Genomic DNA, 26,083 nt, shown 5'->3' on the forward strand with positions numbered 1-26,083 from the left:
TGTTCTTCCTCTTCTTGGTCCTGTCCCTCCTAAGTTGCAGTTATGCTTGTGGAAAGGGCTGTGTCCTCATTATGGTCTGGAGTGTACAGCAGACAGTGGGGCTGGCTGAACGTTAACAGCTGCTGTGCTGGATGTCACAGGGTGCCTCCAACTGAAGCACTGGGGTGGAAAGGCATTTGTAGCATGTACACTTTTATACCTTACAGTTGTTCCATGTTAGAGCTGTGAGCCTTGTCAGTAACATAGCTTTGTCACTCAGTGACTGCCCTTTGGTTTGCATTGGTGACTCAGATGTAAATGGCATAGGCGAATACCACAGAATGAGAGTAACAGGACTGCTTAGGATGTTGATGGGGTGAATGATTTGCTGCATTCAATGGCATCCTGCATCATAAGTGTTGGATCCGGTTATTTTCGAATCTGCAGGTTCTTTCAGGAGTCCAGGAATGAGTTGAAAACAACTTGGTGCTTCACAAAGTTTTATCGGAAAAGTTTAAAACAAAGAAACAGTCACAGAGCACATGGCACTAGTTTTACTACTAGGAGATGAGCCGAGACAAAAGGAAGTAAAGATGAGCTAGGGCCGGTGGGGGGGGGGGGGGGGGGGGCAGGTGGGGAAGAGAGCAAGAGAGATTAACAAAAAACAACACCTTTATACCTGAGATAAGAGATACTCCTTAGCTAACAATAGTTCAATCAGGAAACCTATTAGATACCTGCGGCAAAACCAACCAATGAGAAAACACATATTCACCTGATGGACGAACCAGTAAGCTAGGAACTGGCAATTGCTTGTGCAGCCACTTGAGATGTACTAAACACGATACATGTTAAAAAACTAATTAAAACAGTCGGATTCAACATAAGGAAGTCTGCACACTTCCCAAATCCACGGTCTCTATCTGTTCCTTCTCAAAAGGGAGAACGAAGTGCAATCAGTTTGTTTGGAATAGGGAGACCCAATGATATCCTTTTTGCAACAGTGGAAATGCAGCACACAACCTCCAACAAATGCATAGAAAGATCCCGACTTACAAAATATCATTTTCATGGCCACTTTGACAGCTACAGACAATGTAGTCCTTGACCTGCTCTGAATTTACAGGTACTGATGGAACAGGTGGAAATATTCAGTATGTATGTCCTTCCTGAAGGTCAGATGCCTCACAAAATGTTCCTCAGCGAGTTTCAAGTGCATAAATGATTCACTGATCATCCTTTGTAGGAATGGTCTCCTACTAAGAGCCTTTCTCTTCTTCCTTCTTCTCCTCCCTCTTCTGGCAGCTTGTATTGCTGTCCTTATCCCTGGCCCATTTCCCTGGTACTGCTACACTCCAAGGAAAATGCCTGAAAATTCACCCACGTTTCGGGGCAACTGGTTTGCACCCTGAAGTCAGCACAGCGCCTGCCATTCCACTGCTTGAAAGAATTGTAGAAAGCACTAAGTACCTGCAGGATTGACAAATGACCTCCAAGTGACTGACGATGATGAGTGGGGGCGCTATGTTGCTTCCTGCTACTGAACAAGAGTTCAGCTGTGCCAAGTTAAGCATAGGTTTTAATTGGATTCTTAAGTTCCAAGATGGTAGGTGTTGGCATCAAAATAGCAATACTCACTTATTGACAACACAGGCTAATAGTACAGATCATAATTTCTGTAAGAGGGCAAACAGAAATGGCACCTAGAATAACTCAGTGCCACAAATGTGAGAGCCCCAAATCAATGCTATTTTGGAATTGAACGGCATCTGAGCAATTGGTACTTGATCAATGAATTTTCCCCCCCATTACCCTTACAATGCCACCTCTAAATTGATGTGCTCAATCATAGTGAAAAGGCTGACATTTCAATGGATCCAAACAATTCTGATTAGATCCCAATTGACCACTTAGTCCCAGCAAATCAATTCTGACCAACTTGAGTTTCATTCCTTCACCAAACATTTTGTGATAGGAAGATCTTTGATGATTTTACTGCACTTGTGTGGTGATTGTACCAGAATTACCATCACATCACTTTTGGCAGCCCTATTTCATAATGATGATGATGCATCTCTTGTCCTAGACACAGAAAATCAATGCAACAAACAGTGTAACCATAGTCAAAGTCGCTGCAGTGAACAGGGCAACATAGGAGCTCAGGAGCATTTTGAAATAAAATAAGAAAGAAAAAGGAAAAGCATGGCAAATTCTCTCGTTCCTGGAGTTGCTGCAACTAAGATCACTAATCAGGCAAGCTATTAACCGAATGGACAGTAATAATTTATTTCCTGGTGCCAAAATTGCTGGAAAATTAAATTACTGAGCATGAGCTTTTTCCTATGAGTGGCTGGCAGGACCCAAACATTGTGTGAAAGATAGCTGCTATCACGGAACAGCCACAAGAAGAATCAAAATTCAGGAGACTAATCAACCCCTAGATCCTGTTCTATGATTCAGTGAAATTATTTGTATTTTAAGTCCATCCACCTTCCTTAACATAGAAACATAGAAAATAGGATTAGGCCACTTGGCCCTTCAAGCCTACTCCTCCATTCAATATGATCGTCCTCTCAATACCATATTCCCTCTTTTTCCTCATGGCCCTTTGTGGATAAATCCCCAGGGCCTGTCCAAGTGCATTCTTGGACCTTGTGGGAAGAAATTGTGGAGCCCCATGCAGAAATGTCTGCTTCATTTCTGGCCACCGGTGAGGTTCTGGAGGACTGGAGAGTGGATAATGTGGTACCATTGTTTAAAAAGGGTAGCAAAAACAAGCCAGGAAACTACAGGCCGGTGAGTTTGACATCAGTGGTGGGTAAATTGCTGGAGGGGATTCTGAGGGACAGGATCTAACAACATTTGGAGAGACAGGGTCTGATTTGGGACAGTGAGCATGGCTTTGTGCATGGGAAGTTGTGTTTGAAAAATCTCTTGGAGTACTTCCCGAGGAGGAACCAAGAGGGTAGATGAGGGTAGGGCAGTGGATGTTGTCTATGTGGACTTTAGCAAGGCCTTTGACAAGGTCCCTCATGGCATGCTAATCTGGAGGGTTAGATTAACATGGGATCCAGGGAGAGATAGCAGATTGGATTCATAATTGGCTCAGTGGTAGAAAGCAGAGGGTGATAGTCGAGGTTTGTTTCTCAGACTGAGGCCTGTGTCTAGTGGTGTGCCACAGGGGTCAGTGCTGGGACCTTTGTTGTTTGTAATTTATATAAATGATTTGGATGTGAATGCACAAGGCATGGTTAGTAAGTTTGCAGATGGTACTAAAATAGGTGACGCTGTTGATCGTGTAGAAGGTTGGGAAAAATTACCGGGGCATCTTGATCAGCTAGGTATGTGAGCTGAGGATTGGCAAATGGCTTTCAATCCAGAGAAATGTGAGGTATTACACTTTGGGAGATGAAACCATGGTAGGACTTATACAGTGAATGGTAGGGTCCTGGGGAGTGTTAGGGAAGAGAAAAACCTAGGAGTGCAAGTGCATTGTTTGCTGAAAGCGGCATCACAGGAAGATAGGGTGGTGAAGAAGGCATTTGGCACGCTGGCCTTCATCAGTCAGGGCATTGAGTATAGGAGTTGGGAAGCTATGTTGCAGTTATATAAGACATTGGTGAGGCCGCACTTGGAGTATAGTGTACAGTTTTGGTCACCCTGTTACAGGAAAGATGTTATTAAACTAGAGAGTGCAGAAAAGATTTACCAGGATGTTACCTGAACTTGGGGGCCTGAGTTACAAGGAGAGGTTGCATAGACTAGAACTTTATTCCCTGGAACGTAGGATATTGAGGGGTGACCTGATAGAGGTATATAGGATCATGAGGGGGAGGGATAGGGTGAAGGAACATAGTCTTTTTCCCAGGGAGGGCGTTCTAAAAACAAGAGAGCATAGGTTTAAGATCAGAGGTGAGAGATTTAAAAGGGAAAGCTTCTTTCAGCAAAGAGTGGTGCATATTTGGAATGAGCCACCAGAAATAGTGGTTGAGGTGGGTACATTAGCAACGTTTAAAAGCCATCTAGGTAAGTAAATGGATAGGAGATGTTTAGAGGGCTATGGGCCAAATGTGGGCAGATAGAACTAGCTCACTGGGCAACACAGTTGGCATGAATGAGTTGGGCTGAAGGGCCTGATCCATGCTGTATGACTCTATGACTCCTTCTTAAATATATTCAGTGACTTGGCCTCCACAGCCTCTGTGGTAGGGACTTTCACAGTTTAGCACCCTCTGAGTTAAGACATTTCTCCTTATTTCAGTCCAAAAGGCCCATATCTTGAGATTGTGATCCCTCTTCCTACCACCAAATGCCCCACACCCTCTTGTGACCTCTTCCCTTCACCCAGCCAGTGGAAACTTCTTCCTTCAATAAACTCAAGAACCTTCTTATAATCTGGGGACCAACATCTTTCGGGCAGAAATGCTCCTTTATTTGTTTCATACCCAAACTAATAATATTTGTCTTGGTCATGCTTCTTCTTAAATCTCAACTTTTAAAAAAAAATTCTCATCCTTGCTTTCAAATCCCAACAAGATATCACCCCTCCCCATCTCTGCAATCTCCTTCAGTCGTTTACCCAACCAGGTATCTGCCCTACTCTAATTCTGCCCTCCTCTCAACTCTAGATTTAATCTACACTCCTCTAATTCTGCCCTCCTGCTCAACTCTAGATTTAATCATTCCTCAGCAACTGACTGTGCCTTAAGCTGCCAAAGCCCCAAACTGATGGAATTCCACTGCTATCACCGCACTCTCCTTCAAAACGTTTCTTTTTGCTTCTCACTTTCACCAAGTTATTGGTCTTCTGACTGGTATCTCCTACATGGTTTGGTACTAGTCATTTCTTTGGTATTACTCCAATGAACAGATCTTCTAGCAAAGGTAAAGTTTCTATTCAAAAAACTACTTACAATTACACAATTCACTTGCCCACAGTCAGCCTATTCTGTGCATTGGTGTTCAAATTTCAGATTTGTATGTGTAGCCACAGATGAGATTTACATTGTCATATCCATTGCCAATGCACTATAAGGACCAAATCCAGTTTTTTTTTGTTGTTGGGACAAAAGAAGACATTGTTTAACATAATAGTTATCAAGACTACTCTCATATAACACAGTATTTATATTCAGGCATAAATGAAGGAATTCTTTTGGGATCTCCATCTTGTGACACCATATTCTTTAATTAGAATATGAATATATCTCAAATGTAATCCCTTTAAATAGAGCTTCAAAGATTCCAGAATTAATCTACATCAAAATGTCTTACAGAACAATTCACTGAGAATGGCCCAGCTATTTCTTTCAAAAGCTTTATGAAAAACATTCCAAGTGAATGAAAAACAGCACCAAACCACTTCACATCTTAAACCTTGATTCTCTGGATTCCACTAACCCAATTCCAATCAAATCCCTGACTCAACACTTTTTTCCTCATATAAAAAAAGCACATGTCATTATTCGATTACATGGAACAAAATCCAATCAGTTTTGAGTTCTGGCTTTTTCTTTGTCCTGCTCTCAATTTCAACCAAATTCATTACAGTATCTCTGCAATCTGGAATACAAGTAATAGCTCTTCTCTCATTCTTTTGTTTATGGGAATGAACGTCTTGCACATAATTCCTCTCAGTAGTTTTACACTGAGTTACATCAGTTCAAGTAACACAATATAGAGGTTTTACCTTCTTAAGGATGTTAACATGAATGGTACACTTAATAACCAGTTGCTGGAATTAATGCATTATTCTGAGATGTTTAAGTTTTTACAAGCATGTACATGAATTTTCCTTCAGAGGTACATTGCCAACTGTAGCTTCATGCCACCTGGTCATTCCAAACACGTTGATTTTTTTTCACTCTTCAGCAACGGATGGGCTGAGGTCGTAGCAGTAACATGATGTTACTGGAGAGGATTGTGCGTGCTTGAGAATGGAGAGGAAGCTCAATGGAGTCGAACAGAGTGTTGAGAATGTGAATAGAATTGGTCTCAAACAATAGGCAGGGAGATAAATGGAGGCAAAAGGTCAGCAAATGGATCAGGCAACAGAAAACAAAAAGGATAATTTTGATCCCTCCTGTATTTCATGACAGTAAATGTTAAGTTATTCAATATCCTGAATGCTGGACAAATCAGAGACACTATGAAGCTTGGGATTGATGAAGATCTTATTGTCAGTGTACAATGCTTTTTCAGATTTCTGAACTGCAATCTTCAATTTTTGTGCCTCAGATCAGGGATCCTTTGTATCTGAAGACTTAAACTCCATTCACTGTGGAGCAATGATTTGAAACAATACTCACTCTCACAACTGGGACAGATAATCAAATGTCAAGTCAACAAATGGGAGGTGTGAAGAATCTGATCTGTATCAGTTAGCTTCAATCATTTCCAGATGAATGGAAATCCATAATAATATGCCCATTTAAAATGCTAACCAAAATAAACTAAAATAAAATAACTCAACTCAATAATCTCTTCGAGTCATCGAGTCATATGAGTTATGAATGGTCTTTTTTAGGGAATACAACCTGTGGACGGGCATAGTTAGCAAATACCTTTCTCAGTTTTGTAATTGTCAAATTATTTAAATTTTTTCTTCTCCAGTGCTGGGAAATCTCTTTTGTCATAGGAATTGCCACAAAATTTCTTAAATATCTTTGCACTTTTGCATTTTACATATTCTTGGCCTTTGCACACATATGCTGGACATCTCTAGAATTTTTCACATATGATCTTTCTCCATCTCCCTCATCACCATTAAGTTCACATGGAATCCATAATTCCAGAGCTGGATACACTTCACATCTGGGCGCTCACCTCTATAACAATATTCACAGCCCCATTCATTTAAATTGAATCACTGATCACAGGCCTGAAGTTACGAGGAGGTGTGATTTTTTAAAACATTATTTCAATTAATATCAATGATTTCAGCTGATTTCGGTAACTTAAATATATTCTCAGTTAATATAATTAATTCTTAGTTTTTTAACTTTTATGAATAAGTTTTAATTTTTAAAATTATTTAAGGTATTTTCCACTGTTCGTCAATGTCTTTGATCATCAGGGTTGTGGCCCATTCCATTCAGCAGTGAGCCACAGAGAACTTTAGAAACTCTGTGCCTGTACAAGGTAAGTGCGACCCCCAGGGCTAATGCAAGGGGCAAATGCAAGGCATGGGCCAGGCTCAGCAAGATCCAGTCCAATATCTACAGGCTTTCTGACTGAAAAAGGCTTCATTTGAATAGCTTTTCTTTTATTCATTTACACTCTGGGCTAATATTTATAATGTGTCCCATATTATCCTGGAACAAAATGACTTCCAAAGTAATTTCTTAGGACAGTTCAGAATCATCCACATTGCTGTGGATCTGCTGTCATGTATAGTTTGGATCTTTTTAGAATGACAGATTCCTATCTCCAACAGCTGTTTATTTTTTTAAACAACTACGAAGATAGGTTTTCTATTCTGGATTGACTTAATATCTTAAATTTAAATTCCCTTGCCATCATGGTGGAATTTGCACTCTAGACCTAATGATATAGTTACACTTTCAAAAAAATTAATCATTTTGCCAACATACCCTGCTTTTATTTCAGAATCACAGAATGGCATCAATGCATCCATGTTGCTAAACTGAACAAACAGACCAAAGGAACTTTCAGTGCTTTGTAATTATCCAGTACCAAAAGTACCATAATGAATGATATTGACATAATTCTTTCCAAAGGTTTGGCTGGGAAATCCTGTCCAAATTAGGCCAACAACCAGAAATGATAGCTCTACTTCCTTCTCCTCAAAAGCTATCTGAACTATTAAGTATTTTATTACAGCATAATAAACTAACTGGAATGAAGAATTCCCACTTAGAAGGGTTGTATATTTAGGACTTAATCTCCCGAGAATCATAAAAATATACCTGGTATATATTCATGGTGCTGGGCAGCTATTTTTGGAGATGTAGAGGATCAAAATGTCTCATGATTTCCCTCCAGGGACCAAACAATTCCAAAACACAAAGCAGATGGAAAAACAGCAAAGGCAAAAATTGAGAAGAATGGAACTCGAGTAGGTGCAAGTATTCAAAAGCTCTAAAGGAAGACAAACCTGCCATCCTCGAAAATCTCAAACCACGTCTCGAGAGACAGCCCAAGCGTAAGGTAGAATGAGAAAGCATGGACATTTACACTCTCCAAACTGAAAGTGGTGAATTTGCTTCAACAGAAATTGGTAGAATTTTTTCTACCCTTCAAGCGCGCAGTCAGCAGAAATTCAATCCTATGCTTGAATAAACAATGGGAATACTATCCTGCATGTGGATAATCAAAATGAATGCTATATAGTCTGAATAGTGTTCTGCACTTGCTCAATCAGCGGAATACTACCTAGCCCTAGACAACTAATGGAAATACTATCTTGGCCTGGACAATCAGAGGGAGTACAACCCTGCACCTCAACATCCAATGGGAGTACTACTCTGCACCTCAACAACCACTGGGAGTACTACCCTGCACCTTGACCACCAATGGGAGTACTACCCTGCACCCCGACAACCAATGGGAGTACTACTCTGTACCTTGATAACCAATGGGAGTACTACCCTGCAGCTCAACAACAAATGGAAGTACTACCCTGTACCTTGACAACTAATGGGAGTACTATCCTGTACCTCAACAAGCAATGGGAATACTACCCTGCAGCTCGACAACCAGTGGGAGTACTAATCTGCACCTCAACAAGCAGTGGGAGTACTATCCTGTCACTGGGCAATCAGAGAAGACACTACCCTACCCCTGAACAGTCCATTGGAATACTACTCACCCCATGGGCTGTGCAGTGGCACAGCTAGTAGAAAAAATGCCTCACAGCTCCAGCAACCTAGTATCAATATTAACCTCTCATGCTATCTGTGTGGAGTTATAAAGTTTGCACATTCTCCCTGTGACTGCGTGGGTTCCTCCAAGTGCTGTGGTTTCCTCCCACATCCCAATGATGTGCTAGTTGGCAGGTTAATTGGCCATGGTAAATTGCCCCTAGTGTGTGGGTGAGTGGAGGAATCTGGAGGGGTGGGTGGGTAGGCGGTTGTTGGTCGGAATGTGGATGGAATAAAATGGGATTAATGTAGGATTAGTGTAAATGAGTTATTGATAGTGGGTGTGGTTCAGAGGGCTGAAGGGCCTGTTTCCTTGCTGTACGATTCCATGATCTGAAAAATCACTGGCAATACCTCACTGCATCTGGACAATCATCGACTTTGGTACCAACTGGCCAACCTAACAATGATGCTCATTAACACCCCTATTCATTTCAGTTCTGTATTTTCATAAATGGTATACTGAATTTCAACAAAAACCAATCTGAATCCCAAAATATAGTCTCCAGAAGTTGGTTCAAATCTTAAAACCCTGTGTAATAAAGGAACTTATTTCTTCACTATGGCAGGTGAAATCTAATGCTGATCAATGCAAATTGAAAGAATAGGAACCAAAATAACTCAGGATACAATTGTAAAAGTGGTACAAGACCACATGGATCTGTGAGTAATATTTTGGAAGTGGCAGAGAAAGTGGTTACAATCACAGGATTGTGAGTTTTATAAACAGAAGCATAAAATACCAGGAAGTTGTGGTCTGGAAGTGAGAAAGTCATTGGAATAAGAGAAGATATAGAGGGGCAAGCTCAGCATGGTTTTATGCGACAATTACTTCCCATCTTGAGAGGTAGACATACATGAAGGCCAGAAACCTGCAGCTGTGAGTGGAAGATGAAGGGGCTGCCATTAATATCATTGACATTCTGTTCCAGGATGCTATTTACTTATAATCTGTGACAATTAGCTGCCGATTAAAGGCATTAAACATTACCACCATTACTTTTAGTTTCCCAACTAATATGCATAACATTTGGTGTGATATTGCAACATGTTAATGAGTTATTTGCCATCTGCAACAGTTCTCTGCCCTTACCATGTTCCAATTCTGCAACCATATGGCTCTAAATAAGAAAAGTTTTCCTTTGAAGCATTGTGAAACTTAAACTTTTGACATCATCATTGATCATCACAAGTTTGACTAACTTTCGAAAGGAAATAAATTGAATTGTGCTAGTTCTTTGTGGAAAACTAGTCAGTTTGATTCACCTGCCATTTCACCTTAGCCCTGCAAATTTTTTTTATTCCCCTTTCAAATATTTATCTAATACCATGGTGAATCTGCATTCACCACTCATCCAGGCAGTGCCTTCAAGATCATATGCTGGACATTAACATGGCCTGGATTTCAGATGAAACTTTAGTCACTTCTGCACCCATTAATGTTCGTACTATATGTTCCAATGTGGTGTGCAATTAAAAATATCTTTACAATGAATTTTGTTTCATGAACAAGGACTCTTCTATTATTAATATTTTTCTATTTAACATGTGAGGGTGGAGAAAGTGGCCTGGTATAGGAACAGTAAATAATGAACAGAATCAAAAACAATGGAAAGCATGAGGAAAAGGTGTTTTAGCAACGTTTTCTTGAAGAAAACAATAAGCTAAAACCAAGAATAGAAATTGTCAGAACATTAAGTTGGTCAGGCAGTATCTGTGGAAAAATAAAGATAATATTTCAGGTCAAAGAACCTTCATCAGATGACAGTTTTAAAATCTAAAACATTAATTCTGTTTTTCTCTCTCTGCAAAATCTGCCTGACCTGCCAAGTGTTCTGAGTGTTTTCTGTTTTTATTTCATGTTTCCAGCATCTGGAGGTTCTATTTCATTTTACAAGATGAAACGATAGCTGTTTCTCCTTCAGTAATGTAGCAAGATAAAAATCTAGGGTTGCAGAAAGTTATTTCCATGAGTTAGATGTTTGGAATATCTATCTAGCTATGTTCCAAACTCTAAATGAAATTTACAGCAGTAGCCTCCAAGTCTAAATGACAAATACATTTTTACCTGGTCACCTGACATAAGCTCCCAGGATTGTGCATTCCTTTCTCAATGAAGGTTGTGTTTTCTGTCTTTTATAAAGAAAACTTTTAATGCCTTATTTGTACTTGAACCTGATAATGCACAACACATCACAAAGACCCCAGATTTTCCCAGGCTGGAGATGTGGTCTGTGCATCTGCATGAGAAGCGATTTTAAATAGCAATAGTCACTGCTTACACAGGTACTGTGCAATACATATTTGCTTTTTGGATATATACCTAATAAGATTCAGCACAGTACCAGAGTGACCTTGACATCAGCCGGAATAAAAGTTTTTATTCCTCAATGTCATTTTCTTGAGTCAAAGAGTCTGCAACTCATTTTCTTCCTCTGTAAATATCACTGATATTCCATCAGGAGCAACACAATACAAAGTCTTTCATCCCAATTAAACAATGTGTAAACATTGTGTGTCTCAGCCCACTCATACCAACAAAGAGATACAGACCACTGAGAGGACAGGGAATAAGTAACTTACAATCCGGGAGAAGGTGTCAGAGAAACTCCTCAGTGATAAACAAATGTCAACTTGTCAATCTTGCTAAATGTGTGGCAGCTTCCAACAGAACACATCTTCAGAGCACACATCTGCGACTTCTGTCATGAGTTCTTTTCATCTATGCCTAAAGGATTAGAAGATTGATATTGTTAAACTTCTTCTCTCACATAGTTATCATGTGAATATTAACAAGAAGTAACCATCAGGAAAAGATCAGCTGGTCCATTGAGTTTGCTCTACATTTTATTGTGGAGTTTCAATATGCCACAAACCTCAGTTCTCTCCACATTTCTACCCACCTCCTAACCTCCCTTCCCAAGCACACAATCTCCTAGAAAGGCAAAGAACAAACAGCAAAACACTGAGACATTGGGAAATTTCTCTCTGATCTATTATGGCAAACTCATTCTCAGAATTCAAAATGACTGAAACACATTTCTGCCTCCCATATACTGGGGTACTGCCACATTGTGAACTCACTCTATTTTGAATCCCTGTAGCATGTCAGCATGCTATCTTCTTTATTCAGTGTAAATTAAAACAGAATTACCTTGTACAAACTAACTTTTAAAAATGTAGGCATAAATCAAGAAGCATTAAAACTGACTTCCATACTTAGGATTCCTTTACAACTTAAATCATGGAAACAATTGTATGAATTACAGAGGTTCAACGTTAACAAGCTAAAATTTTCATTAACAGAATGACAAAGCCCAAAGAAGGAGATTGATAGACTTATGACCCTTTTAGCACTGATTTTCCAGTCACCACCTTTTTGAAAGCGACTGTCTTAAGACTGCCAATCACATTCACCAGTTACTGGCAGAAACCCTAATTATCATGCATAACCTGATTCAGAGCTATAACTACAGCTCAAAGGGTCAGACTGGGTTGCTTGCGAGCCCCAGCGCTGAACAGCCTAACCAGAAACCATTACTTTTTATTCTGAAGGAGGTATCAAAAATTTTTTGTTATATTTTTGCAGAGGCTGTATGATGAGGAGTGTAGTCGACTGCTGAGTCAGACAAACCTTCCTGTCAACCCCTCTCCCTGCACCCTGACTATTCATCTCACCCCCCAAAGGAACTTGTCACAATTGGCTTGGCTTCAGAAGGTAACCAGAATTCCTTGAAGGTTGGACAGCTATGGGACAAATGGGGTACAACTTATTGGTGGTCCCGAATTCGAACAGACTTGATTCTCCTGACGGTCTCTCACTAGAGCAACTGGGCAGTCAGTGAGCTCTGCCAAAAGGCCTCATGGAAATTGAAATCCAGTCCAGGCATTTTCAATTGGTATTGGTATTGGTTTATTGTTGTCACTTGTACCAAGGTACAGTGAAAAACTTGTCTTGTATACCGTCTGTACAGATCAATTCATTAAACAATGCATTGAGGTAGTACAGGGTATAAACAATAACAGAATACAGAGTTAAGTTACAGGGAAGTGCCTTGTAGGTAGACGATAAGGTGCAAGGTCAAGTCTGGCATTCTAAGATAAAGTCAGGATGAATATTGTTTTGTAGGCAATAATTGCATGGGGGTAATTTTGACCTTGCAGTGGTGAAAAGAGCAACAAAACTTCCATTTATACAGCAGATTTAAAAAAATGTAAAGTGCTTCAATGCACAAGCTATCTGTATAATGGGCTGCTGGTCCACCAGCATTCATTCTCCAAGACCAATAGAAATGAAATCTAACCTTTCCATTTCACCTTCCCTCCACCCTAACTCCAACTTTCTTTCTGGGAGTTAAATCAAACTGAAAGGAAATCAAACTTCTTTCACTGAAATAAGGAGAATTTGTTAAATTTAACTCTAATAGAATAAAAGAACCTGAGAACAACATTATCCATCACCATCACATTTGGTACACAACTAGACTTTCTTTCTGGAATTATAACATGCCGTAAATTTGTTGCAGCCAGTACTGAATTATTCTCCTTGTCGGTGGTAATACCTTAAAGCACAACATTTCCAATGAGTGAACCAACTCAGATTTATTTTCAGAGTATCATAGGTTAACATTATTTATAATTCAAAGGACCAGCTGGGGATTGGAAATGTTTTCCATTGCATTTAAACTGATTCCTGCTCAGAAGTGACCTATATTCCTTATCAATCCACTCTCTGAAGTTCAATCTATTGAAGCTAAATGGAATGAATTTCAGAAGCAGAGTACAACACATTGAGTACACATAACTACAAGTTATAGAGACACAACAGACTGCAGGTGCTGGAATCTGAAGAAACACAAAAATGCTGGAGGAACCTGGACTAGATGAAGGGTCTCAAACCGAGGCTTCAACTGTCCATTTCCCTCCATGGGTGCTGCCTGGCTTGCTAAGTTCTTCCAGCATTTACTGTGTTGCTACAAGTTATTCCAATAGAAACCTTACATGTTTTCCTCTTTTTTTTACATAGAGCCAAAATGACAAGAAATTCAGATCACTGTCAGGTCAGCTCCCCATTAGTTCCACTCTCCATTTTCCCCATTCCCCATTTATCAGGAATACCATTTATTGAATCAATTGCAAACTGGTTGTCTTCAAAACTGACTGAAATTCCTCAGAGTTTTGCACAGTTATGGAATGACTTTACAGAGAGAGTAAGTGAGAGAAAGAGGGATAGTGAGAGGGAAGAAGAACGTATACTGCTTTAGTTGAAATACATGTCATTTCTGCACATTGCCATCAAACTAAATATTGACTATTCTACATTGTGAATGATAATTAATTAGTCAAGTCATAATTAAACAATTTCTTTATGTATCCTACTAGTCATTAGGCAGAAGTGAATTTCCTTTTTGCAAATATTTGTTGAAATTTAAATTACTGAATTATAATTTTAATCAGATTATTCAGCAGTGTGCATTGTGTAATATCAAAGTTAGTTTGTAACATTTGCATTTAAATGTATACTTCATTAATTTATTTACCATTGGTTGCTACAACACCAGAGATTCCTTCTCCATTTAGCACAGCATTAAGCTTTAACATCTAGCAGAAATATTTTCTTGAATCTAAACTGAAAGACTCACTGAGCATTAACCTTAGGAAGGCAGTTTCTGAGATAGCCATGTCAATGAAATGCAAACTTCCTTGTTAGTCCTGTTGAAGTGAGTTTGGTGAGTCTTCATTCAGTTCTGTGTGGAATTGAGGATAAACCCAGGCAGCTATGATAATGAATGTCCAGGCAGCTTGAGGGTTGTTTGACCTACTCTTGTTATATATCTAATGAGTGGCCTTTGAATGACACACTAAATTGTTCAAAGTTACTGTTAAGCAGTACTAACTTATCAATTTAATACAGCTCATTAAGTTATCTGGTGTGAGGGTTGGAAGGATTTTGCAGTGATTGTAACAAGTCCTCTTACATTTTGTTGAATCAGAGCAGACAACTTTACCCTTCATCTACCTTATGCTCCTATCTGCAACCATTTGTGACACTGAGCATGTTGCATTCACTCAGGATGAATCAGATGGAAAAAATATATTGTTTTGGCCTAGAATAGTTCAAGCACTTCCTATTTTCTCTCTAAAACCAAAGGTTGGGGAAGCGGGGAAGGGGGAGGGGAGGGGAGAAGGTTTGGCATGTTTCCATAGAACTCAGATAACTGGGCATAAAATGGGTAGAAAGATCACCAGTGAAAACTATTTCCTTGTGTCCTTGATAGAACTACGTACGCGACAAGTAACCCTTGGTTATCCTCTTTTGAATCTCAATGCAAAGAGAAGAGAGCTGATAAACAAATATCCCCATCCTAATTAGATCCTTTCCTCTCTGACCATTAGCAGACAAATGAATGGAAGATCAACAATGCAACTGAAATAAATTATCAATGAACAATATGAATAATCCTAAACAGAAACAGGTCAACATTCCAATTTGCACTCTGACTGAATAAAGCTCATATACAAGGATGGCAAAGAGGAAGTTCTGTTGTGATAGATATCTTGGCTAATAGTTCATCAAGGGCCTGGTACAATAGCAATATCATAGCCTGCTGATGAGTGTAGTTTATATCCTCAGGGTAAAGTATAAGCCTTTGCTCACTTGTTGAACCACAAGGTGATACAATATCCTTTGCATATTCTGACCCAAAGCTATAACATTTCCTCAAATGCATCAGAAAATGATCTTAGTCATACAAAGTACACAATAATAAGACACTGATATTAAAGCCCAGCTATTATTCATACACTGAAGTTTATTTATACATTCATTATATAGAAGTTGCTCCCTGCAATATTGCAAAACTTAATGGGCTGAACCATGACGAATAATAGCCAATAGTTGCAAAGCAAAGAGCATCATGACATTGCTGCATCACTCTGGGTCCAGCAGCAGACTTCTGATGTACTGAAGAGATCATCCATGATGTTGAAAACTGGAAAATTTCCATTGTGGTGATGGCTAGATCTTTGTCAGGAGAAGACATGCAGATGTCCAAGCTGTTGCATAAGGCAGGTTGGTCTATGGAGAGCCCCAATACACCATCTCACAGACCACAAATGCATCTGGATAAGCTCAAAGCTGCCCACTGTTTTTTCAGAACAGAAACAGATTCATAAGAACACGGAAAGGCGAGTTCATCCAATAGCAACATGTGCCAGGCAGATGGTCTAAGATTTTATGGCTGTCATTCATTTACTCATGCATCCATAAGCTTGCACAGATGCAGCTATGATTTAGTTGACAGCACTCTTGCCTCAGGTTTGGGAAGTTGTGGGCTCAAATCCCATTCAAGAGACACTACAAAAGGTGTTCTTTTTCAGCTGAGAAGTCAATTTGACACCCGTGGCATTGTTTAGGTGGAGAGTTATCTCAGTGTCCTGGCATATTTATATTTTAAATATCATCTTTAAAACGGGCTTCCTGATCTTTTTCATATCTGTGGAAGTGTGTAAATAAGTTGCTATTTCTTGGGTCACAATGCTGCCTATGCTTTGAAAGAGTACTTCATTAACTCTGAGTGCTGTCAGATGTCTTGAAATTGTGAAAGGTGCAACGGAAAGTCCAAATCTTTCTTTTCATTTCAGCACGGCCTATAGAAAGCAGCATTTGACTGAAAACCTTTCTTCAAATCACATCTTCTGTGGTCTCCACACAGAACTCCATTAAAACACGAGTCTTGCTCCCGACACACAGGTTAGGCTTCAGTCTGGCAAAAAAGCCACCAATAGTAAGGAAGGGACATGGGTTAGATACCTCCTGATGGGGGTATCTCCCCACGTCTGTACAGTCAGAAGGAGCTTGATTCGGGGTTAAATGGCTTGCAAACCAACTCAGGCTTCACGATGACTTGTGAAACATCCAAATCTTTCAATTTTTCCCAAAAGTAACATAAAATCTCATAATCATGGAGAGAAAATGCTAATTTGGACTGCGCTGTAGTTGGGTGAATAGAGCGAGGATTGCCTCTGGTCTCAGGGGATAATCAGACTGGCAAAGTCTATTGACACTGCTATGGATCAGGAGGAACATCAGTTATATTATCATCTTATGCATGAGGATATTCCACTCACTTTTATTCCATTGCTGATTATTATTGGCTCCATTCATTCTGAAAGTAAAGTGGGTTCAATAATAGCTGGAATATGTTGGGTATTGCTTCTCCACAGTGTTTTATTTTGTTCCACTAATGGATGCTCTCAAGTTCTTATTTATATTCATAAGCTGCTTGTGTACAATGTGACCATTGGCTTGCTAAATTTCCAACTGATGAAAGTCATATGAAGGCTAGACATAATGGCATGGCAAACAGCAGCTTACAATTTTGATCTCAAATGAGAACCATTAAGAGAGAGATTTTTTCAAATGTTTCCTGCCAGATTCTTGCTTTCAAAATGCTAATTTGTTTTGTTATTGGTGGAACTGTAAAAATGAGAACAGGCTACTTATTGCAATGACATCCAACAACAAAAGATGATTGGCTTGCAGTGGCCTGGCAGTCAGCTATTTGGGAAGAAGGCAAATATTTGAATGCACACATTGTCTCCCTTTGTCTGCCTGCCCTGTGATCCTCAGCATTATTTTATTGGCATCCACTGGAATTCATTTTGTTTACAGAGGAGCAATCAGTAAATATCTCCAGCAACTCACTATCCCCTATGTAAGTTAACTGGCAACAGGGTGAGATTGCCTCTTCCTTAATTAGCAAAAAAAGAGACACTGGATATCCCAGACTCAGCAAATAATACAAACATAATTGTCTTCCTTTAAAAGGGAAACAACTCAAGTAATCTTCTTACAAAAATACTACAACAATTATAATATTTAGCCTCCCATTTTAATAATGTGTGTATTTTAATCTTTATTCAGCAAACTGTGTAATGTTATAACAAAATAGTTAAACATCGCTTTTCAAGCTGGAAGTTCTTCAATGTGATTGGCTGCTCTGTAGCTTGATGCCAGAGATCCTCCTGAACAGACAACTATCAGCAGCAGGCATTGCAAAAGCAGAAATTGCCAACATGGATTGCTCGATCTTTATGAGGAGAATTCTATAAAGTCAATGGCAAGCACTGTTGCCTTACCACTGATGGTGTTCCTGAAAGTGAATTGCTCTTCTTTGTTTTACACTGTGTAAATATTGATCAGACATTGTAATGCTGTAATGAAATGTGAAGAATCTAAGTGCCCTTTACTCTACGCCAAATTCCAATAATCTCCAAGTCCAGCTGAAAACAGCTAAGGAAAGTGAATCCTATGAGAACCAGATTCCAGGAAATCTCACTCTTAAGTGTGTCATATCAGTAAATGTCAAGGCATTTATCATTCATTGACAGTTTTATCAAGTAAATGTGACTGATTTTTCAAGTTTGATTTAATGAGATGTTATTTCAAGAATTCCTCTGATGTCATGATAATTAAAATCTTTGGCTAATTATATCAATAGCTACATCTGTTCAGATATGTTGATAATAAAAATGCATTGGTTGTTACCATCCCCTGCAATTACTGGCTATAATTAGGTTATAAATCTCAACTAACCAATTAACTGCTTTTTTTGTGCAAATTCAAACAAGCCATAAAAAGTTAAAGACAATCATTCAAGAAAATAAGGCAGAGAAATTGGATTTCTCCTCACTTGGTATGCATCTAATTTTTCATTAATGCCATATTGGTGTCAGTGAAGAAAAAAGTGTGAAAATGGGGCATCCTCACTTTAAGAAATCATTATCGTGGTCTTGCGCCACTTAGAAGCATTAAAGCATGATCTGCACATTTACAGATGGCAGTTACCTGCAGAGTTCACAGCTAGGATGTGAGTCAGTTGAATTAAAGTGCACATTCCATGACAGCCACAATATAACTGAACAAAGTCTGCCATGGAAATGAGGGAAAACTGTGGGGAGCGGGAGGAGCAGGGGAAGAAAATGCTGCTCCAGGTTCCTCATGGAGACTCTCCAGCAGTCTGACCAGGTCCCACACTATTGGTGGCCCCAATCCATTGCAAGCATTAGGATCATCAAAGCCACTGAATGCAGCATTCTGTAGTGACATTGCAGATTGGTCAATACTACTTGTCGGTAAAAGAGCTACATATGAAATGACTGTGAAGGAGGAAACGTTAATTAAAACAATGTCCCAATCACAAATTGTTCCTGATTGACTATATTTTGCTCCTTATTCAACAGTGGTCTTATCTCACGAGCTGTTGATTAAATTTCTGTCAGAAAGGCAGTACTGAATGCAGCACATATTGACAACATTATCACTTGCACAAATGATGGGAGAGAAATGACACATGTACTGACATGAGCAACAGCAAGGGGTGCCTAGTCCCATTTCCCAATGGCTGATACTTCTGCTGGAAATGGGGGCAAACACTTCAAAAACATATACATAAGTATTTTTATTAGTGATTTATGCATTAAAATGTACAAATGGTACAATTTATAGGCAGTAATGTAATTAGATATATAATTTAGTCAAAAGATGTTTCACAAAGGTGTTGATAAAAGCTGAATCAGAGGTGTATGTAAAAGTAGAAAATATTTGTGTGATTGCGGCTGCATTGATTATCAGTTCAATATTACAATTTAAGAAAGAGTTTAATTTCTATATTTGCTTTCAAACGTTTGGGAACCTCCAAACCACTGTACAGCAAACAAAGTACTTTTAAAGAATGATCCTGGTTGTACCGTAGCAACAACAACTGCACAACAAGGATGGTGAAACAGTAATGAGATAAATGACAAAATAAAGGGCCAGAGCTTCTGACCCCATGAAAGCTCTCGACACCTTTCCTCAGTCACACTATTTGTTCCAGCATAGTTCCAGCAGAATCTTCAGCCGGGAGCTGGGCCCTCAGTTCTCCAGCACGGCCAGCTCTGCACAAGGGCTGTTTCACCTGGCTGGACCCATAGAAAGACTTCGACAGTAAATGAAAATCAAAACAACTGCAGCTGCTGGAAATCTGAAACAAAAATGTCCTTGGGGCAAGTAGAATTAAGGAAAATCCCACGGCATTTTATATGTACATTAAAAACAAGAGGGTAGGCCTACTCAAAGGCAAAAAACGGGAATTTATGAATTTATGCCTGGAGCAGAGGATGTGGGCAAGGTACTAATGAGTACCTTGCATCAGTATTCACCAAGACGAAGGGTGTGGGGCAGGTGGGTTATTAGTATTCTAGGGTATATTGATATCAAGGAGGTGAGGTCTTTTGAAGAACATTAGGGTGGATAAGTCCCTAAGGCCTGATGGGATCTTTCCTAGGTTATTGAGAAGAGACTGCTGGGACCTTGGCAGAGATCTCTGTATCCTCACCGGCCATAGGCAAGGTCTCAGAGGACTGGAGAATAGACTATGTTGTTTCTTTGCTTAAGAAGGGCAATAGAGAGAATCTGGCAAGTTATAGGCCTGTGAGCTTTACATCAGTGATAGGGAAATTATTGGAGAAGATTCTTAGGGATAGGGTTTACTTATATTTGGAAAATAATCATGGACTTATTGGGGACTGTCAGCGTGGCTTTGAATGGGGGAGGTCATGCCTTACAAACCTGATGGAGATTTTTGAGGAAGTGATGAAGATGATTGATGAAGGTAGAGCAATGGATGCTGTCTGCATAGATTTTAGTAAGGTATTTGTAAGGTCCCTCATGGTAGGTTGATCCAGAATATTAAGATGCACAGGATCCACAGTGACTAGGTAGATTGGATTCAGAATCGGATTGGCCATAGAAGACAGAGGGTAGCAGTGGAGGGGTGTTATTCTGCGACCAGTGGTGGAATCCCTGTTGTTGTGATATATATAAATGACTTGAATGAAAATGTAGCTGGGCTGATCAGTAAGTTTACAGTCGACACAAAAATTGGTGGTGTTGTGGATAGTGAAAAAGATTGTCAAAGGATACAGCAGGATATAGGTCAGTTGCAGAGACGGGTGGAGGAATAGCAGATAGAGTTTAACCCGGGCAAATGTGAGGTGTTGCACTTTGAGAAGTCAAACGTAGTGGGAACATAAACAGTAAAATGGCAGGGCCCTTAGGTAAGATAAGATAAGATTTCTATTATTAGTCATGTGTACAGTGAAACACAGTGAAATGCATCTTTTGCATAGAGTGTTCTGGGGGCAGCCCGCAAGTGTCGCCACGCTTCCGGCACCAACATAGCATGCCCACAACTTCCTAACCCGTACATATTTGGAATGTGGGAGGAAACCGGAGCACCCGGAGGAAACCCACACAGACACAGGGAGAAAGTACAAACTCCTTACAGACAGTAGCTGGAATTGAATCCGGGTCGCTGGCGCTGTAATAGCATCACGCTAACCGCTGGTGATCGAGAGTAGACTGATGGGGCAGTAAGTAGCCAGGTTGGATTTGTTCTGCCTCTTGTGACAGGATGTACCTGGGCAATTTTCCACACTGTTGGGTAGACGCCAGTGCAGTAGATGCACTGGAACAGCTTGGCTAAGATGTGTTCCTGGAGCAGAAGTCTTCAATACTATTGCCGGAATATTGTTGCTGGAGCATTGATGTAAAGGGGGATCTTGGGGTGCAAGTCCATAGATCTCTGGAAGTGGAAATACAGATAGATAGGGTGGTTAAGAAGGCCTATAGCATGCTTGCCTTCATCATTTAGGGTACTGAGTATAAGAGTCAGGAAGTCATGTTGCAGCTGTATACAACATTGGTTAGGTCACATTTGGAGTAGTGCATTCAGTTCTGGTTGCCCCATTACAAAATTGATTTGAAGACTTTGGAAGGGTGCAGAGGAGCTTCACCAGGATGTTGTCTGGATTAGAGAGTAGTTGCTAAAAGGAGAGACTGGACGGACCTGTATTGTTTTCTCTGAAGTGTCAGAGGCTGAGCTTGATCGAAGTTTCTAAAATTATGAGAGGCATAGATAGGGTAGATAGTTAGAGTCTTGTTCCCAGGGTAGAAATGTCAAATATGAGAGCACATAGCTTTAAGGAAATAAAGCAAAATGTAAGAAGAAAACACACTTAAACTTAACTCCTAAATGAAGGTTTCCTGACCCCTTCAAATTAATAAGGCTGTGCTAGATATGCCAGCTACATAAATCTGAGTGGCCACATGTGGAGTGCATTGTCTCCCCAGACTCTAAAGAATGCTCCTGGATTCAATGGTGAGTCCAAGGGCAAAATGAGTGGTGAGATGCATGGAATTCTGACCTCCAACATGCTCTCGATTGCTGCACTGAAATGCCCAAGTGTAGAAGTCTATAAACCTGCAGCTGTCACTTTGCAGCTAGCTAGCCATTCTCAAAGCCATTGGCTGGCTGTCACTGCATTCCAGTCCAATTTTTCAAATTGATGACTGTTCATCAAAAGCAACCTTTTATTTCAATAAAAGGTTAATGGTCAAATACATTAACTTTGTTTCTTTTCCACAGGAATTTCTGACCTGGTGAAGGTTTCTGTTTTTATTTCAGATTTCCAACTTGACTGGCTCTTGCCTCTGTGTTATTACAGAGGTGTTAGGTTCACAGTTTCTGATGGTGAAAACCATTATTTGGTTAAAAATAAATCCGATCAAGAAAAAATCAGGAGAATCTTCCAGTTGTTTTGTTTTCAGAAAGAAAGACTTGTTTTGATAAATCTAAGATGTTATTTAAGTACAAAAGGAAGGCTAATTTATGGTTGATTTTAAGAAGAAGATAGATAATCACTTCCAAAAGGACAATCTCCAATCAAAACCACAAATACACCCAACTTGAATCATTTCTAGTTAAGCAGTGTTCAATTTATCCATTACTGTTGACATGATTTAACACAGTCAAATGCCACTGAACAAATGTTCATCTTTTCATGAACCCTTCATTAAAGAAAAAACTCAGTAAGTGATCAATATGAAATACAATTAGAGGTATTGAATAGAAAGCTACTCAGGTTAATCTAAAACAATTGATTTTATAAATAACAGATGATCCACTATACAAAAATTAGACCATCAATATCAGAAGGTAATATATTCAAAAACAATTAAGGATTAATTTCCCCACATTTCATAGTTCATTTCACAAGATTAGAAGTAATGGTCCTAAAGTTCCAGGGGGCAGTATGTCTCAGCATAAATCCAGTTTCTGACTGAAATCACAGAATCAGATTGGTAGGATCCCCATGGAAAATCAAGGTCAATGAGCCTGGATGGTAATTTCAGCATTGCATTTTGTTTCAAGGAATCTTTAATAGGATGCGTATGCACTCTCAAAATATAAATCCACTAAGGACTATGCATGTTCTTCTGGCAATGTGCAGCTATTGCATGTGTTCTTCACACAGCAAAACTCAAACTTGCTCTATAGTATCGAGAGGACTGCCAATTTTCAGACCCTTTAAATGCATTGTTGATAATGGAATAAACATAGGAGGACAAGAATATCGGATGCACTCAGCTAGTGAAGGATCTTTTGTTACTCCTTCTCTATCAGGTTAGTTTCAGGCATAAACCAAAGGAGGACAACTAGGTGGTGGAAGTATTGAGAATGTGGAGGAAAGCCTAGAAATGTGTGTGCAGAAGTCATGATTTTCTTTTCTCATCCAGATTCCCTCTTTCTGCAATTTGGAAGTCTTTTGATGTTTTATCCACATTATAGGATGCCACTTAATTTCGACAGAAGGCAGGATACTATAGAACCTTCTGCATATACCTCGTGCGTTTTCTGATTCTGCCTTTAGTGTGCATGCACCTGAATTTCAAGCTTTAATAACACTGGATGCTCACTATCAAATGTATTATTAATGTCATGAATGATTATGCCAGACTATATGCACAAAAGGTTTCTGCAGCTTGATAACTCTAATTATAAATGTACTTCCAAATTCAATCTATGATGTTGCGAAGAGAAATCTGCCTCCAAGACAGTATACCTGACCCATACAAAGCAATGTTTCTGGGTCTTGGACTACTAGTCCCAAAGGATTATCATTCAAATTGCATGTCTGAATCACTGAATTATTAACATGTCATTAGCATTATGTCCATCTTATACCAGCAATGTGCTGCTGGCTAAGTATGCCCTCCAGGAGATTATACAATAACAAAAACAGTACACAAACATATTTAATTTCAGCACTCTGATACGTTCATGAAAAATTAACAGGCAAGTTTCCATATAGATCTGATCTTGTGTGGTCAAAATCCAAGCCTTTCTCTTTCTCAATCATTGCACCCAACATTGTCACAACAAAAATAATAAAAGTCAATCCTCTCTGAAGTGCAATAATAAAAAAAAACTTTTCATTTGTCAAGTGACTCCATGTATAAATCATGTGAACTACAAGACAGAACCCCAGGGACAATGATCTAGTAGTTTGATTAGATGATTTTTGCTAAGAAATATTTTTAGATGGAAATGAAAATGAATTTGAACATGAATTTGTTATGTTGAGGAGAAATTGGCAGTGTGATTGATTACAGCTTCAGCAACAAAAAATACAGAAAATTGAAACACGTATACTTACAAAGATCTCTCATCAGATTTACTATATGAAGGAATTTCTGTGATTGTTACACTAACAGAGGAAGCCAGTCCATCTCTCTGATGATCCCTGAGCCATTTCATCTCATTGTCGATCATTGAACCTGTGCTAGTGTCTTCCTTGGAGCTATTAAAGACAAGAACCAATAGACAGGGCAGGGCTGCTAATAACTGACAATGATAAAAGGTCTACGCTCAGAAATGAGAACCATCTCTGAAGGAAAAGAAAAAGCTTTGCATTTCTAATATGTTTTTCATATCATATCAAAGTGCCAACACAGAAATTCTGAATCCTCTTGTAGGAAACACAGCAGCCAATTTGTGTATAGCAAGCTCCCACAACAGCAATGTGATGATGAACAGATTATCTGTTATATTGATATTATGTGAAGGATGAATATCAACTTGAACACTAGGATTCGCTACACTGTTCTTCGTGGAAATAGTACCACAACATCTTTTACAGGTATTTGAGAGAGCAGATGAGACTACTGATTTAACTTCCTACACAGAAGGCATCAACTCCATGAGTGCAACCTCCTCCTTCAATGTTGCACTATAGTCTCAGCCTAGATTTCTGTGAAGACTCTTGAGAAGACCTATAGGGTTGTGGACACAGCTCAGAACATCACGGAAAACAACTTCCCCTCCATGGCCTCTGCCTATATGTTTCTCTGCCTCAGTAAAGCAGCCAACATAAAGAAAGACCCCACCCATCCGGTACATTCTCTCTTCTCTCCTCTCCCATCAGGCAGAAGATACAAAAGCCTGAAAGCACTTACCACCAGGCTCAAGGACAGCTTCTATCCCTGTTATAAGACTACTGAACTATTCCCTAGTACGATAAGATGGACTCTTGACCTCACAATCTACCTTGTTATGACCTTGCACCTTATTATCTACCTATACTGCACTTTCTCTGTAGCTGTGACACTTTACTCTGCATTCTGTATTGTTTTACCTTGTACTACCTCAATGCACTGTGTAATGAATTGATCTATACGGACGGTATGCAAGACAAGTTTTTCACCATGCCTCGGTACAATTGACAATAATAAACCAATTCCAATAACCTTCTAGCTCAGGAGAATTACTGCCAACAGAGGACTAGTTTACACTGTAGACTAGAAACTGGATTTCAGAATACTGCCTTATTCTGTGCTACAATTTGATCCTAAAATCAATTTCAGCCAGAGTAGATTATTTTGGGTGAAATCACACCACTCACAAAATAGAATTAGGGACTTCTGATTATGATCCTTGATAGCAAGCTTCACTTTATCCCTACAAGAGCACCCAATGACATCAGTGATCACACATGGCAATTTTCAGCCTGTACAATCTTAGATTGTGGCTTAAAACCACATTGACCATTGTGGAACAGTCTTCAGAGAACTAGAAGCACAGTGCTTTACTCAAGATTTAAAAAAAAATCTGCTTTTAAGGATACATCTCACACCTCCAAAAGTCACTGTCATTTGTTCATACACATTCCAAAGTGCTCAGTTTGTGCTGAAACTAACAAGGCTTCTTTATTGGAAAAGGAAACTAATGAAGAACAGATGATCACAGACATGGGGTAGGTGTGGCCAGTCTCTGTGAGGTAGCTGACCCTGCGATAAAAGGCACAAAAATGTGTAATTTCATAGATCCTATCCTCTG

General features: G+C 39.4%; 1 protein-coding gene across 1 annotated transcript in view; it reads right to left on the reverse strand.

Annotated features, from left to right (window-relative positions):
* The window catches only part of LOC127570314 (cadherin-18-like), a 480,238-nt gene that overhangs the window by 295,249 nt on the left and 158,906 nt on the right, over positions 1-26,083 (reverse strand). Inside the window, exon 2 of the mRNA XM_052015743.1 lies at positions 11,445-11,589. The gene's annotated coding sequence lies outside the window, so the exon portion shown is untranslated. The remainder of the gene's footprint in view (positions 1-11,444; positions 11,590-26,083) is intronic.

This window comes from Pristis pectinata, chromosome 5 (genome assembly GCF_009764475.1).
Source record: "Pristis pectinata isolate sPriPec2 chromosome 5, sPriPec2.1.pri, whole genome shotgun sequence".
In the NCBI taxonomy this organism is placed as follows: Eukaryota; Metazoa; Chordata; class Chondrichthyes; order Rhinopristiformes; family Pristidae; genus Pristis; species Pristis pectinata.